The 15339-nt window shown below is 38.4% G+C and overlaps 1 protein-coding gene and 1 pseudogene across 1 annotated transcript in view; one reads left to right on the top strand and one right to left on the bottom strand.

The window, feature by feature from the left end:
- Positions 1-15339, top strand: part of CCDC90B (coiled-coil domain containing 90B) — a 695243-nt gene that overhangs the window by 609437 nt on the left and 70467 nt on the right. The gene's annotated exons all lie outside the window — the stretch shown is intronic.
- Positions 2109-9558, bottom strand: LOC126936506 (cytochrome c-like; annotated as a pseudogene).

The raw sequence follows: 15339 nt of genomic DNA, 5'->3' as shown, positions 1-15339 counted from the left end.
GATGTACCAGAGTCATTTTTTACCTCACCAACACACACATACACACATACACACGTATGTGGACACACACATAGTTACTCCGAGATCAGCATAAACTCTGTGCAATTTGAACTTCCATACATGTGTTGTAGGCATGATAGATGCCATTTTCACTGAATGCTGAAGGCAAATTGAATTTTCTTCTTGACATCCTGACATTTTTGATTGGATGTAGTTTACCAAGCAAAGGCCTTTCCATATGCCACAGGCTCTGAAAACATGACTACACAAGGTATAATAATGTAATGTTGCTGATACAAGCTCCATTCGATTTACTTTGAAATGTCATTAAAAATTGCTTCTGTCAGAGTGCAGGCATTGGATCTGAGACAGGTTTCTAGGGGTGTTGCTGGAGTTGATGAGTGATTGTTGCCATAGGCCACAGATGAAAGCCAAGCAAGACAAAGAGCTCAGCACAGGGAAAGCCTTCGGAAGGGAGGTAAATATAAGCATTTGGGGGAGCTAACAGGCATCCGAGTGGTGGGAAAGGAGCTCAAAAGGGTCCAAACTAAGACAAATACTCCTTCCAGCCTCCATACCATGCTATCACCTATCCTTACGATGGATAAGATTCTCAAAGCAATGTCCACTCTCTACCCAACATCTCCACTTGGAAAACTGATACAGATCCAGGTGTAGTTGAAATGTTAACACTCTACATTTCCCTTAACCTAATTACAGTTACTGCATCACAATTAGGTTAAGAGTATCTTCTTTCAATACAAATCAATCTCTAGCCTACAGGTGTGGACGTTTTGATTCACATTTCTATCATTTCATTCTCAGTGTCTATTTTTAGCTTTTTCTCCAAAACTTCTTTCAGAAAATGAGGCAGAATTATCTACTGACTCTGTATCTTAATGAACTATTGGTTCTTGCTTCTTTCTTTAAGACCATTTATTTATATTACGTAATCATAGCTCTAAGAATAAACCCCTGCTTCCAAGCACCAGTGGATTCGAGACAATGAGCAAGTGTACTAAATGTCAGTGCTTTTTAACAAATATTCAAAATGAGATTCAGCCCTGGAGTGCCACATAGAGAAGGCTATCCTAGTCATGGATGTTTAGGGGAAGCCCACTCCTGTACTTGAAGCTCCCTCCAGCTCTCAAATTCTCTAAAGCAGGCCAGTTTCATCTGAGTTTGACATGAGTGTTGCCTCAGTGTTTGTTTGCCTTGTTTTCTGCATTGAATTCTAGTGCAGAAAGAGACCCATTCCAGTCCTTGTCCCTAAGGAGAGCCTGTCCACTGGTGCATATACAGAAAGTATATTGTTGCTTTCTCTTAACTTCTGAGCATGTTCTTCCAATGCCACACTCTGAATTTCTATTTTGTGCCACTTCCTCCTGTACAGATGATCCTTAAGAGCAATCTTCACACTGGATTAAAATGGCTTGTTTGCATGTCTATTTTAAGAGACACTGAGGTACTTGAGAACAGGAACTGTATTAGAGTTTCCAGAGAAACAGAACCAACAAAATGTGTGTGTGTATACACACAAACACACACATATATAAATGTGTGTGTATAGTGATTCATTTTAGGAACTGGCTCACACAATTGTAGAGACTTAATGAGTCCAGTATCTGACTGGGGAGGCTGGAAAGCTGGAGATTCAGAAAAGAGTTGCAGAGTTGCCGCTCAAATCCAAAGGACGCCTGCTGGCAGAACTCCCTCTTGCTAGAGAGGTCAGTCTTTTGTTCTATTCAGGCTTTCAATTGATTGGATAGTGTTCACCCACATCATGAAGGGCAATCTACTTTACTGAAAGTCCACTGATTTAAATGTAAGTCTCATCAAAAAACACTCTCAGAGAAACATCCAGAATAATGTTTGACCAAACATCTGGGCACTGTGGTCCAGACAAGTTGATGCATAAAATTAACTATAACAGGGACTTTGTCTCATTTGCCTTTAACATCCTCAGCACCCAGTAAAGCCTTAATATACAGGGTGTTTGTTGAATGAAATAGTGTCCAATGAATGAATAGTGATGCAACCTTCTCAGCAACTTGAAACATCCAGTTCACTACAGCTCCAGACATTATCATTTTCTTTTGACTTAGTATAATTATTTAAAAAAAAAAAAAAAAAACCCTTAAAGTGGTGGCAATGTCCTATTTAGAGATGGACGAATAGTCTTAACCTTTAGGCAAAAATGTTAAGAACAAATCCTGCAAAGAGAAAAATAAGCCTGTGTCCAGGAATGAGAAAGGGTATGCCATGCCCATCCCTAAAGCTAAGACCACGTGACATTTGCTTTTGTAGCTAGTCTCTTTCACTGGGCCTCTGAGTGGGAACGGAACTTCATTCAGCAAGGGCTCTTGAGCCATCTGAACCGCAGGTAGAGATTGTGATTGATGGAGTGTAGGATTTTGTCCAATAAATTCAGAGGCTACTTCTCCACTTCCCCATCTCTTGGTCTGTATTTGACTCTTCAAATAGCCCCTGAAGCCAAGGTGAGTATGGAGGGAAGTTGGCAGTACCTAATGTATACTGATATTATACTTAAAAAGTAATAGGATGTCCTTTGAAAGGCTTCACTGTTATAACAGAGAGACACCTGAAGGCAATCTATCTAATGAACAATAGAGGTAATTTCTACTAGAGTTGCTTGGGGATTTTGTTTATGTGATTTATTGCGGTAGTTTTTTAAAGGTATTGGTGAATTGAGCTTCTATCTTTGGACTAATTTTTGTGGTTGAAATAGAGATCCATAATTTTGAAGATGGGAAAAGTGTCTAAGCACTTATTAATTCATTCAAAACATATTTACTGAGGCTGGGTGCTAGGCCATGAAGATACCAAGATGAATAAGACCCAGTCCCAGCCTTCAAAGAGCCTCCTGGAGGTGGGCAGGCATATATGGATGGTTTTAGTAACATTACTTGTAGTAACGAAAAACTGGAAGTCAACTAAATATCTCTATCAAAGACAGAATAGAAAAATAATCATTAAATAGGCCCACAGTTCCTAAACTCTGAAAGCTAAAAGTGATTTTATAACTCATTTGGCAGCACAGCCCAACATGAGCTAACATGAGGTTACTTAGTGTCTTTATTATTCCATTTAGTGTGAATATTTTCTATATTTTAAGGAGAAATATTTATATATTTAATCAGAAAATGCTTCTCCAGACCCTACTGGGAGTGCCATGTTATTGACGGAATTTAAGTATCCTATTACCTTTATGGAAACAAGCAAAAAAGTCTGTATTTGTAAACACATCTGGCCCCAGGAATTTGGATTAAAGACTTGAGGGCTATGGCCAGGCGCCATGGCTCACGCCTGTAGTCTCAGCACTTTGGGAGGCCAAGGCAGACAGATCATGAGGTCAGGAGATCGAGACCATCCTGGCCAACTTGGTGAAATCCCTTCTCTACTAACAATGCAAAAATTGGCTGGACGTGGTGGTGTGTGCCTGTAGTCCCACCTACTCAGGAGGCTGAGGCAGGAGAATCGCTTGAACCCGGGAGGCAGAGGTTGGCAGTGAGCCGAGATTGCACCACTGCACTCCAGCAAATGAATGATTTACAGTTACATATATCAATGTGAATGAATCTTAAAAGCAGGTTGAATGAAAGAAAGCAAGTCAAAAAAGAAAAAAAAAACATTCAGCATGATACATGTTACATTAAGTTTAGATTCTACCAAACTTAACATGATACTGCTTAGGAATGCATACATTTTATCAGTAACTAAAAGTAAAGGAATCATAAAGATACATTCTGAATGGTGGCTCCTCTCTGGGTGGGTAGGGGCCCAAGGTTTAAAGGTGATAGAGTGGGTGGCACTTTGGCAGTACACTGGCACAAATGCTTGCTAAAACTTCTGCAGGTAGGGTTCCTACTTGTGGCCAGTAAGAGCCAGTGCGGTATGAGGAGTTACAGGTTTTATAACCAGAAGGCTGTTGTAGATCTCCTACAATGACTTCTTTCCAAAGTTGAGGTTTTGAAACTGTGTCCAACAGGACTCTTGACTCAGTTTTCTAGATTTTCCCTTCTCTTTGCCCTAGATTTAACTTCATATTCCCTGATGAGACTAAAGTAGAATGGGTTCAGATAGGAGCTGGCAACAGATAGTGTTCTAAAAATAAAGGCTGCAGTGCGTGGGGAGCTCTGATGAGAACGGATGCAATTAATAATCTCCACTCAACAGGAAGCCAAGGTAGAAGTGATTCATCTCTAAGTTTGCAATCCTGACTTTATGAGCAAGCATTTCAAACAATTTATGAAAACTGCTAATGAGAATGCAAACCAACTTGATATTCAGAATGATTAGCCTCATTAAAAACTAATCACATTTCTACTCACTGCCCCCCTACCTCATCTTGCTTATGCACACAGAAAGTTGCCTTATTGAATCTGACTGTGATGGGCAGAGCCTGGGGATGGACTTGCAGAACTCTGAGATAAATTTTACATTTAGATTGCAGTGCCATCAGCAGTACTTGGAGGAGATGCAGACGTGATAGAGAACAGTGAATGATGAAAAAGAATATTTATTACATAGTCCTGAATGTATCTCACTGCAGATTTTCATTCATTCATCCATCATTCATGCTTTCCATAGACAATGTTCCAGGCACTGTGTTAAGCACTAGAGGATAAAAACACTGAATGTATTCCTTTCCATTTGAAGAGCTCCCCATTAGACAGGAATACAAAGATGAGAACAGATTGTTTAAGTCATGTAAAGCCACCTTCCATTGTCAAGTAGGACCACCTATAGAATAACTCCAGGGCCACCCGTCATAAAATACAACATGATGCTGATCCCTGGAGATGTCTCTCAGGAGTACTGAGGATGGCACTGAAATTCAGGGAAGGGCTGGTGAGGACAATAAAGACCTTTAGAAGATGGTAGTGACCTGGGTTTGGAGAATGAATACAGCTGACTGGATAAAGGAGAAATGGGGGAGATACGCTTCCTGGTATAGTTTTGTTCCTCATAAAATAAGGTTTATTCCTCACCTAGAATCATTTATTCATGAAGATATCATGCCTACTTCCTGTCAGTTCTCTTCATTCTTGAGAGAATTCAGGGGTTGAGAATCTGCAACTCCACTTTGGACAGGAGAAAATTCTACAAGTTCCAACAGACAGCGCATATGTAACTATCCTAGGAGATCCGGAATTTGAAAGCCTACAAAGAAACAAATAAATTTAAAGAATAATAAAAATAGCTTCCATTACTTGAGAGCCAACTCTGCACCAGGCCCTGGACAGGGCACTTTATAAATAACATCTTAATGAATCTTTGAAAAACCCTAAGTGGTATGTTTTACAGATATTGCAACTAAGGCCCAGAGAAACGAATTTACCTGCCCAAAGGCACAAACATAGTTGGTGGAGAACCAATATTTGTTTGATGCCAAAGTTTTGCTCTTCAGGAAATGAAGTGAATAAAGAAATAGTAAAGCTTCAAGAAATCATGCAAAGTTCTCCTTGTTCCAGACCTTTCCAATTGTAGCTTTGCAGGAGAATCTCATACATCCTACTACCTCCTATGACTCACTGAAGTACACACTTCTCTTTCCATAGGTGAAATTAAGGTGCTAGTCTTGAACTCAAGTGCTGCATGTTTCTGAGAAACATTTCTAGCACTTCCTTACAAGTACAAATCATCTATATAAATTCTAAAGAAACTAGCCAACAACAACTCTAGCCTCAATAAACTAATAGTAAGTTCTAGTGTATGGTGCATTTCATTACTAGTGAGAATTACACATTCAGATATCCCACATTCTCTAACATACAACAACAGAAGCCTAGAAGGGACATTGTCCAACAATTCAAAGGAATAAATAAACAACATTGATATTGAACCACAACACCCCCTGGCATAAACAACAAAAATAAGCCCTCATTTTCTCTTTTAAAAATCCTGAGCCTTTGCTTCAGCAAACCATTTCTTTTTTTTTTTTTCCTTTTAATTGGCACAAGATAAGTATACATATTTATGAGATACAGAGTGATATTTCAATAAATGTGTAATGACCAAATCAGGGTAATTAGCATATTTATCACCTCAAACATTTATCATGTCTTTGTGTTGTGAACATTCAAAATCCTCTCTTCCAGCTTTTTGAAAGTATGCACTAAATTGTTAACCATAGTCACCCTGCACTGTGCTACAAAACATTAGAACTTATTTCTCCTATCTAGCTATAACTTTTTAAGTGTTAAATATTCTTTATTTGATACTACACGTAAACCACACTAAAATGCCTTTCAATGAGTAAAAGAAACCATTTTAGATACAGGGAGTTCTAATTGGACTGGCATAGTTAAGACCAAAAATGTAAAGTAGACATCGCTACCTTATGTTCAGCCCTTGCCTTTAAGAGGCAAATGAACACAAAGCACAGATGAATCTTGCTTGGTTCTGAGATAGTGAAGGAATTTCCCCAGTATTTAAATATATTCATATAATCAGTTACATAAATCTAAATATAAAACTAATTTCCAATAGATTTTAAGATGGCATTCACCATCTTTGTGAAAATTTGAACATTACTAATGAAGTTCAGTCCTCTCTTTAGAAGTAGAAAACCATGATAGCATTTACTGAATTAGAATTACTTTTAACATTTAAAAAGGCAAGCTTATTCATTTAACCACAAGTCAGTCTTAGTTAAACCAGGACTGTTCAACAAAAAACATTCTGTCATTCATGATATGAATTCTGGTTTATGAAATCAAATATTAACATACATAAAAAAGTTATGAGACATTTCTGTTTTGTAACAAATAAGGCAGTGGCCAATTCTTACTCCTTAGTAGCTTTTTTGAGATAAGCTATCAAGCCTACCCTTTCTGCCTTTCTTCTTAATGCTGGTGAAGCTCATTTTTGTTCCAGGGATATACTTCTTAGTATTCTCCAAATACTCCATCAGTGAGTACATCCTCTCCCTAGGTGGTACCCTTATTCTTATTGGCATCTGTGTAAGAGAATCCGGCATCCTGACCTGTCTTCTGCCCAAAGGTACCGTGGATATTTGACCCTGTCTTGTGCTAGCCTCCCTTTTCCATGGTGTGGCACTGGACACACTTCTCAACAAAAGTCTTCTTGCCTTTCTCAACATCACCTGTATTTAATTCTCTTTTTTGTCACTGGTGCTACGAAGGTTCCCATTTGGAAGCTGGACATCCCACTCTCTCTAGCTGTATTTTTTGTATCCATTAATGTACCTTTACTTATCTTTCTTTCTCCAACATTTCTTATGCTCTCACAACCACAATTCTACTCTTTACTCCTACAGGGTGTCTCTCCCCCTCCTTTTTTTTGCGGGGGGGGGTCCCACTGTATTAGTCCATTTTCACACTGCTATAAAGAACTTCCGGAAACTGGGTAATTTATAAAGGAAAGAAGTTTAATTGACCCACATGCCCACACAGCTGGGGAGGCCTCAGGAAACTTACAATCATGGCGGAAGGGGAAGGAGGAACCTTCTTCACAAGGCAGCAGAAGAGAGAGAGAGGGTGTATGAAGGAGGAACTGTCAACCACTTAAACCATCAGATCTCATAAGAACTCACTATCATGAAAACAGCAGGGGGGAAACTGCCCCCATGATCCAGTCACCTCATACTGGGTCCCTTCCTTGACACATGGGGATCATGGGGACTATACTTCAAGATGAGATTTGAGTGGGGACACGGCCAAACCCTATCACCCACACATGAAGGAGAAGATGTGGCATTTATCTTTCTGCACTTGATTTACTTCACTTAACATAATGTCCTTCGGGCATATTTGTGTTTAGCAAAGCAATTATCAACTACAAACCTGAACAAAAAGAAATCCTCCTGCATTAGTCAAGATTCTCCAGAGAAACAGAACCAAGAGGGTACATACATAGATTCATTTTAAGGAATTGGCTCACATAATTGTGGGGACTGGCAAGTCTGATACCTCCAAGACAGGCCAGCAGGCTGGAGACTGAGGGAAGAGTTGATGTCATAATCTTGAGTCTGAAGGCAGTGTGGGGGCAGAATTTCTTCTGCCTTGTGGGACCTCTGTCTTCTCTTAATGCCTGCAACTGATTAGATGAGGCCCACTCCCATTATGGAGGGTAATCCGTTATACTAACAGTCTACTGATTTAAATATTAATCACCTCTAAAAAATACCTTCACAGCAACATCCAGATGGGTGTTTGACCAAACAACTGGATATGATAGCCTAGCCAAGTTGATACATGAAATTAACCATCACATTTTCCATTTTCCAAATCTCAGTAAATGGCAGTACCGTGTACACAAATGCCCAAGTAAAAAACATAGACTCTTCTAGATCCTTTCTCCTCCCTCACCTTGCATACCCAAGTACTGAAAATATGAATTCCCAAATATTTCTAGACTTCATTCCTTCCTTTTCTTCCCCATGCCTACTGAAAAACCATGGTCTCTTACCTGATTTGTTAAAATAGCCTCCTAACAGTTCCTCCTGCCTTGAGTCTCACCTTCCTGTTAAATTTCAAAACCATTAAATTGATTTCTCTCTGAAAATGCTTCAGTTATCCTCCATTGTTTACTAAATAAAATTTAACTTCCATAAGGTGTGGCCCACAAGACTTTTCATGATCTAGCCCCTGATCACTTACCCAGCTTCATCTCTCATCACTGCATCTTATTTACCCCAAACCTAGACACCTACTTGCAGGCTCCAAATGCCCTGTGACAATTCAAGTGCTGCTCCCTCTACTAGTAATGTCTTGCCCATCTGGAAAATGTTCACTCCTCCATCATCACATTCCAAATTTTCCTTCTTCCCTGGCCATGCCCACTTTCCACCCACGCTTCCTATAATACAGACTTACATTCTCTTTTTTCTGAGTTTCTTTAGTATTTGGCTTACACTTCTATTGATCACATTTCATGTGGACATAAAAATATATTTACATGGTTGTCATCACCATTCATGTGTGATCTTGTTAAAGGATTATGTTTTTGTCTTTATTCATCTTTTTACCTTCAGTTCAAAAGACAAAGCCCAAGAGGGGCTTCAAGATAGCTGACTAGAGGCATATTGTACTTGGCTTCCTCCAAAAATAACCAAAATAGTGAGTAGATCATCACACTTCAAATACATTGTCCAAGAGAAAACACTGGAATTCAATCGAGGCATGACAGGAAATACCTAAAGCAAGGCAGAAAGGGAAGTGAGGTGGCCTGCTCAGGCGAGACTGGCTGGAAGCCTGGAGAGACTCCCCAGTGTGGGAAAAGGGTAACTGAAAGACCCTCTGGTGGTTCACATTTGCACTGTGGACTACTGCAATCCTAGCCACAGGAGAACCCCTTAACCTTTGTGGGCCTGAAACTGATACAGAGAGCTGCCTGGGGAGCACACAAAGGCACTGCTCCAGAGTGGGAGCTCATGCTTGGCCCCCCAAACACCCTGAGTCATAAACAGCTATAACATGGTACCATTTTGAAAGCCCAACCACCAACAGACCACACACTGCCCTGAGGCTCAACAGCACCTGCATCGCCACATTCCTGGAGCTCCACTGACATTCCCCACCTGCATCACTGCCATGGCTGGCTGCTGCCACCTGGGCCAAAGTGCAAGCCATAGGCAGTCACTCTACGGCCTCCAATAGTGGAGCCATCACATATTTTAGTGTACCCAGAGAGAGTCCCCCACCTGCCCAGCCTGGCTTTGCCCACATCCACCCACTCACGCCACAGCACGTAGTCTGGGGAACTGGGGATCACCCAGTCCATCACCAATGGCACCTGAGCACTCCTGCTGGGGGCCTAAAGTTGGGTCCACCCACCCTGCTGCTACCACCACAGCTGGCACCTACTTGCATACACGACTTGCAGGCCTGCAGAGTGGCCTGTCTAGTCTATCACAGCCACTGCTATCACCAGCACACATCACTCGAGACACAGAGGGTTTTCTTGCCACTGCTAGTGCCATCACTCACACCACACCTGTTTCCCAGGAGCCCAGGAACCCATTCACTCACCCAACTCACTGCTGACCCTATGCAGCATCTGAGCAAGCCACTCAGATGCCCAAGAATCAGCTCACTTAGACCTGCTGACACCAGTGCCAGCATATGCCTCTCAGGAGCCCAAGGACGAGAATGCTCAGCCTACTACTGCCACCACTGGGGCCCAAAGACCGGCCCTCCCATTGTTCCAGTCCTCAGCAAAACTTCATCACAGCCTCCACCAATAACCACACCCTAAGTTACCAAGGAAATCACAGATACCACTGACACTATTTACAGCCAAAGAAATCACACAAAGACTAGACTACTATGTGCATTCAGTATCAAGGCCAAAGTGCCCTGTCTAAACAATACCATAGATATGTCTTCAGGAAAAAGTCTTCCCCTACAAAAGTAAATTCAAAAAATTGGAAGAAGCAACTGTTACACCAGATGTGCAGACATCAATGTAAAAACAGGAAATATGAAAAAATAAGGAAATATGACCCCTCCAAAGGAACACAATAATTCTCCAGCAATAGATACCAATGAAAAAGAAATTTACAAAATCCTAGAAAAATAATTCAAAACGTTGGATTTTTAAAATTTCAACATTTGAAAAATTCAACAATAGACTAGAACAACAAGAAGAAAATGTCTCAGAACTTGAAAACAGGTCTTTTGCAGTAACACGGTCAGATAAAAAAAAAAGAATGAGCAAAGCCTAAATAACATATGGAACACCATAATGTGACCAAATATTAGAATTTCTAGAGTCCCAGAAGGCACCAATCAATAATAACCTTAAACGTAAATGGATTAAGTTTTTAACTTAAAATTCATTCACCCAGTGAATGAAATATGGCCCAGTGATTTACTGCTTACAAGAAACATCTCACTTGTAAAGACACATATGACTGAAAGTAAAGGGATGGAAAAAGACATTCCATGCAAACGGATCAAAAGCAAGCAGGAGTCTCTATACTTTTATCCGATAAAATAGACTTTAATTTAAAAAACATGACAAAGAGACACATAAAGGGATCAATTAAGGAAGATGATATAATAACTTTAAACATAGACTTATTTATGCACCCAGCATGGGCGCACCCATATGTATAAAACAAATATTACTAGATTTAAAGGGAGAAATAGACTCCAATACAATAACATTTCAAGACTTAACATCTCATTCTCAGCATTAAACAGATCACATAGACAGAAATGTAACAAATATTGGTTACACTGTATTAAGCAAAGTAAAAAATAAAAATAAGAAGGAAACATTGGATTTAAACTGCACTTTAGACCAAATGGACCTAACAAACACATACAGAACACTTCCTCTAACAGCTACAGAATGCAGATTCTTCTCATCAGCACATGAAACATTCTCCAGGATAAACCATATGATAGGATACAACATAAGTCTCAGAATTTTAATATCAAAATCATATCAAATACCTCCTCAGACCACAACAGACAAAGCTAGAAATCAGTAACAAGAAGACCTTGGAAACTGTACACGTACATGGAAACTGAACAACATGCTCCTGAATTAGACTAAGGAAGAAATTAAAGAGTAAATCAAAAAAATTTTGAAAGAAATGAATATCAAAACATAACATACCAGAACCTATAAGATCTAGCAAAACCAGTGCTAAGAGTAAATATTACAGCAATAAGGGCTTACATCAAAAAAACAGAAAGATTTCAGATAAACAATCTGGTGCACCTCAAGGAACTAGAAAAGTAAGAACAAACTAAACCAAAAATTAGCAGAATGAAATAAATAGTAAAGATCAGAGCAGAACTAAACAAAACGGACACTTTTTAAAAAATTACAAATGATCAATGAAAAACTACAAAGGATCAATGAGATGAAAAATTGAAAAGATGAACAAAATTGATAAACCACTTGCTAGACTAATCAAGAAAAACAGAGAATAACTATATAAACAAAATCCAAAATGAAAAAGGAGACATTACAACTGATATCACAGAAATACGAAAGATCATCAGAAACTATTGTGAATAACTATACACTAACAAACGGGAAAACCGAGAGGAAATGGAAAAACTTCTGTGCATACACAACCTACCAATATTGAATCAGGAAGAAACAGAAAACCTGAACAGACCAATAACAAGTAATGAGATTAAAGCAGTAATAAAAAGTCTCCAACAAAGAAAAGTCCAGGACCAGATGGCTTCACTGCCAAATTCTACCACACTTTCAAGGAAGAACACACACCAGTTCTCCTCAAACTATTCCAAAAAATTTAAAAGGAGGGAATTCTTTCTAACTCATTCTACCAGCGTTACCCTGATACCAAAACCAGACAAAGACACAAGAAAGAAAGAAAGCTGCAGGCCAATCTTCCTGATGAATATAGTTGTAAATATCCTCAACAAAATACTACCAAACTGAATTCAACAGCACATCAAAAAATAATATAGAGCAATTAAGAGGGATTTATCCCAGGGATGCAGGGATGATTTAAAATATGAAAATCAATAAACATAATATATCACATCAACAGAGTGAAGGACAAAAACCATATGATCATCTCAATAGATGCAGAAAAAGCATTTGATAAAATTCAAAATCCCTTCATTATTAAACAAAAAAAAACTCTTAACAAACTAGGCATAGAAGGAATGTACCTCAACATAATAAAGGCTATACACAACAAAATCTCAGCTAACATCATACTGAATAGGGAAAAGCTAAAAGCCTCTAAGAACTGGAAAAAGATAAAGATGCCCACTTTCACCATTCCTATTCAAGTTATTACTGAAGTCCTAGCCAGAGCAATCAGGCAGGAGAAAGAACTAAAATGTATACAAATTGAAAAAGAGGAGGTCCAATTGCCCCTCTTTGCTGATAATACGATCTTACATTTAGAACAACCTAAAGACTTCACCAAAAAAAAGCTTTTTTAGATCTGATAAATAAATTCAGTATAGTTGCAGGATACGAAATCAACATAGAAAAATCAGCATTTCTATACACCAATAATGAACTAGCTGAGAAAGAAATCAAGAAGGCAACCCCATTTACAATAACTACAAAAAAATTAAAATAGCTAAAAATAAAGTTAACCAAGGAGGTGAAAGATCTCTACAAGAAAAACTATAAATTGCTGATAAGAGAAAGTGAAAAGGACACAAACAAATGGAAATAAATCCCATGCCCAATGATCAGAAATAATATAGTTAAAATGATAGCCATTCTGCCCAAAGCAAGCTACAGATTCAATGCCATCCCTACCAAAATACCAACATCATTTTTCAGAGACTTACTTTTTAAAATCCTAAATTCATGTGGAACCAAAAAAGAGTCCAAATGGCCAAAGCAATCTAGAGGAGGAAGAACAAAGCTGGAGGTTATCATACTGCCTGACTTCAAAATATATTACAAGGCTATAGTAACCAAAACAGCGTGATATTGGTATAAAACCCACAGACTAGTAGAACAGAATAGAGATTCTTAAAATAAACCTACATATTTACATATTTACTTTGATTTTCAGCAAAGGCACCAAGAACATACATTGGGGAAAGAATATCCTCTTCAATAAATGGTGCTGGGAAAAATAAATATCCATATGCAAAAGAATGAAACTAGATTCCTGTCTCTTACTATACACAAAAATCAACACAAAAGAAATTAAAGACTTAAATATAAGTCCCCAAATTATAAAACCACTAGAAGAAAACATAGGAAAAACACTTCAGGACATTGATGTAGGTAAAGATTTATGGCTAAGACCTCAAAAGCACAGACAACCAAAACAAAAATAGACAAATAGGACTACATTAAACACAAAGCTTCTGCACAGCAAAAGAATCAACACAGTGAAGAGATAATCTATTGAATGGGAGAAAATATTTGCAAACTATTCATTCAGCAAGGAATATCCAAAACATACAAAAAAACTCAATAAAAAATGAAATAATCCCATTTAGACATGAGTAAAGGACATGAATAGACATTTCTCAAAAGTAGACACACAAATGGTCAATAGGTATATTTAAAAATGATTACCATTAGTAATCATCAGGTAAATGCAAATCAAAACTACAATGAGATACCATCTTACCCCAGTTAAAGTGGCTATTAGTTAAAAAAACAAGAAACAGACACTGGAGAGGATGCAGATAAAAGGGAACTTATACACTATTCTTGAGAATGTAAATTAGTATAGCCACTGTGGAAAACAGTATGGAGATTTCTCAAAACACTAAAAATGGAGCTACCATATGATCCAGTAATCCCACTACTAGGTATTTACCTAAAGGAAAATAAATCAGTACATCAAAGGGATACCTGTACTCACATGTTTATTGCAGCACTATTTACAAGAGGAAAGATACAGAGTCCATCTACAGATGGATGGATAAAGAAAATGTGGCATTCATATACAATGGAATACTATTAAGCTATAGAAATGGATGAAATCCTGTTAGTTGTGCAACATGGAGGAAACTAGAGGTCATTATGTCAAATGAAATGAGCCAAGCACAGAAAGACAAACCTCACATAGTCTCACTCATATGTGAGCTAAAAAGTTGATCTCATGGAGGTAGAGAGTAAAATGACTGATAGCAGAGGCTGGAAAGGATGTGTGTGTGGGAGTGAGAGCTGAAGAGAGGTTAATGGGTACAAACATATGGTTAGATAGAGATAGAAGATATACATTCTTGGGGGAAAATCTAATTGGATTAAAAATGGGCAAAAGATCTGAATAGACATTTCTCAAAAGACATGCAAATGGCAAACAGGTATATGAAAAGGTATTCAACATCATGAATCATCAGATAAATACAATAAAAACTGTAATAAGATATTGTTTCACCCCAGTTAAAATGATATATCCAAAAGACAGGAATAAGAAATGCTGGTGAGGATGCAGAGGAAAGGGAATCCTTGTACACAGCTGGTGGGGCTGTAAATTATTACAACCACCATGGAGAGCAGGTTAGAGGTTCCTCAAAACACTAAATATAGAACTACGAATGATCCACAATCCCACTGCTAGGTATATATCCCAAAGAAAGGAAATCAATGTATCAAAGAGAGATCTGCACACCCATGTTTGCTGCAGCACTATTCACAATGGCCAAGATTTGGAAGCAACCTGAGTGTCCATCAATAGAAAAATATATAAGGAAAATGTGATACATCTACACAATAGAGTGTATTTAGCCATGAAAAGAATGAGATCCTGTCACTGGGAACAACATGGATAGAATTGGAGATCATTACATCAAGTGAAATAAGTCAGGCACAGAAACTTTGCAAGTTCTCACTTATTTGTGGGAGCTAAAAAAAAGTTAAAACAATTGAACT

The sequence above is a fragment of the Macaca thibetana genome, chromosome 14 (assembly GCF_024542745.1).
Source record: "Macaca thibetana thibetana isolate TM-01 chromosome 14, ASM2454274v1, whole genome shotgun sequence".
Taxonomy (NCBI): Eukaryota; Metazoa; Chordata; class Mammalia; order Primates; family Cercopithecidae; genus Macaca; species Macaca thibetana.
The sequence above is the reverse complement of the archived record's forward strand: the minus strand, read 5'-3'. Positions and strand labels throughout refer to the sequence as shown.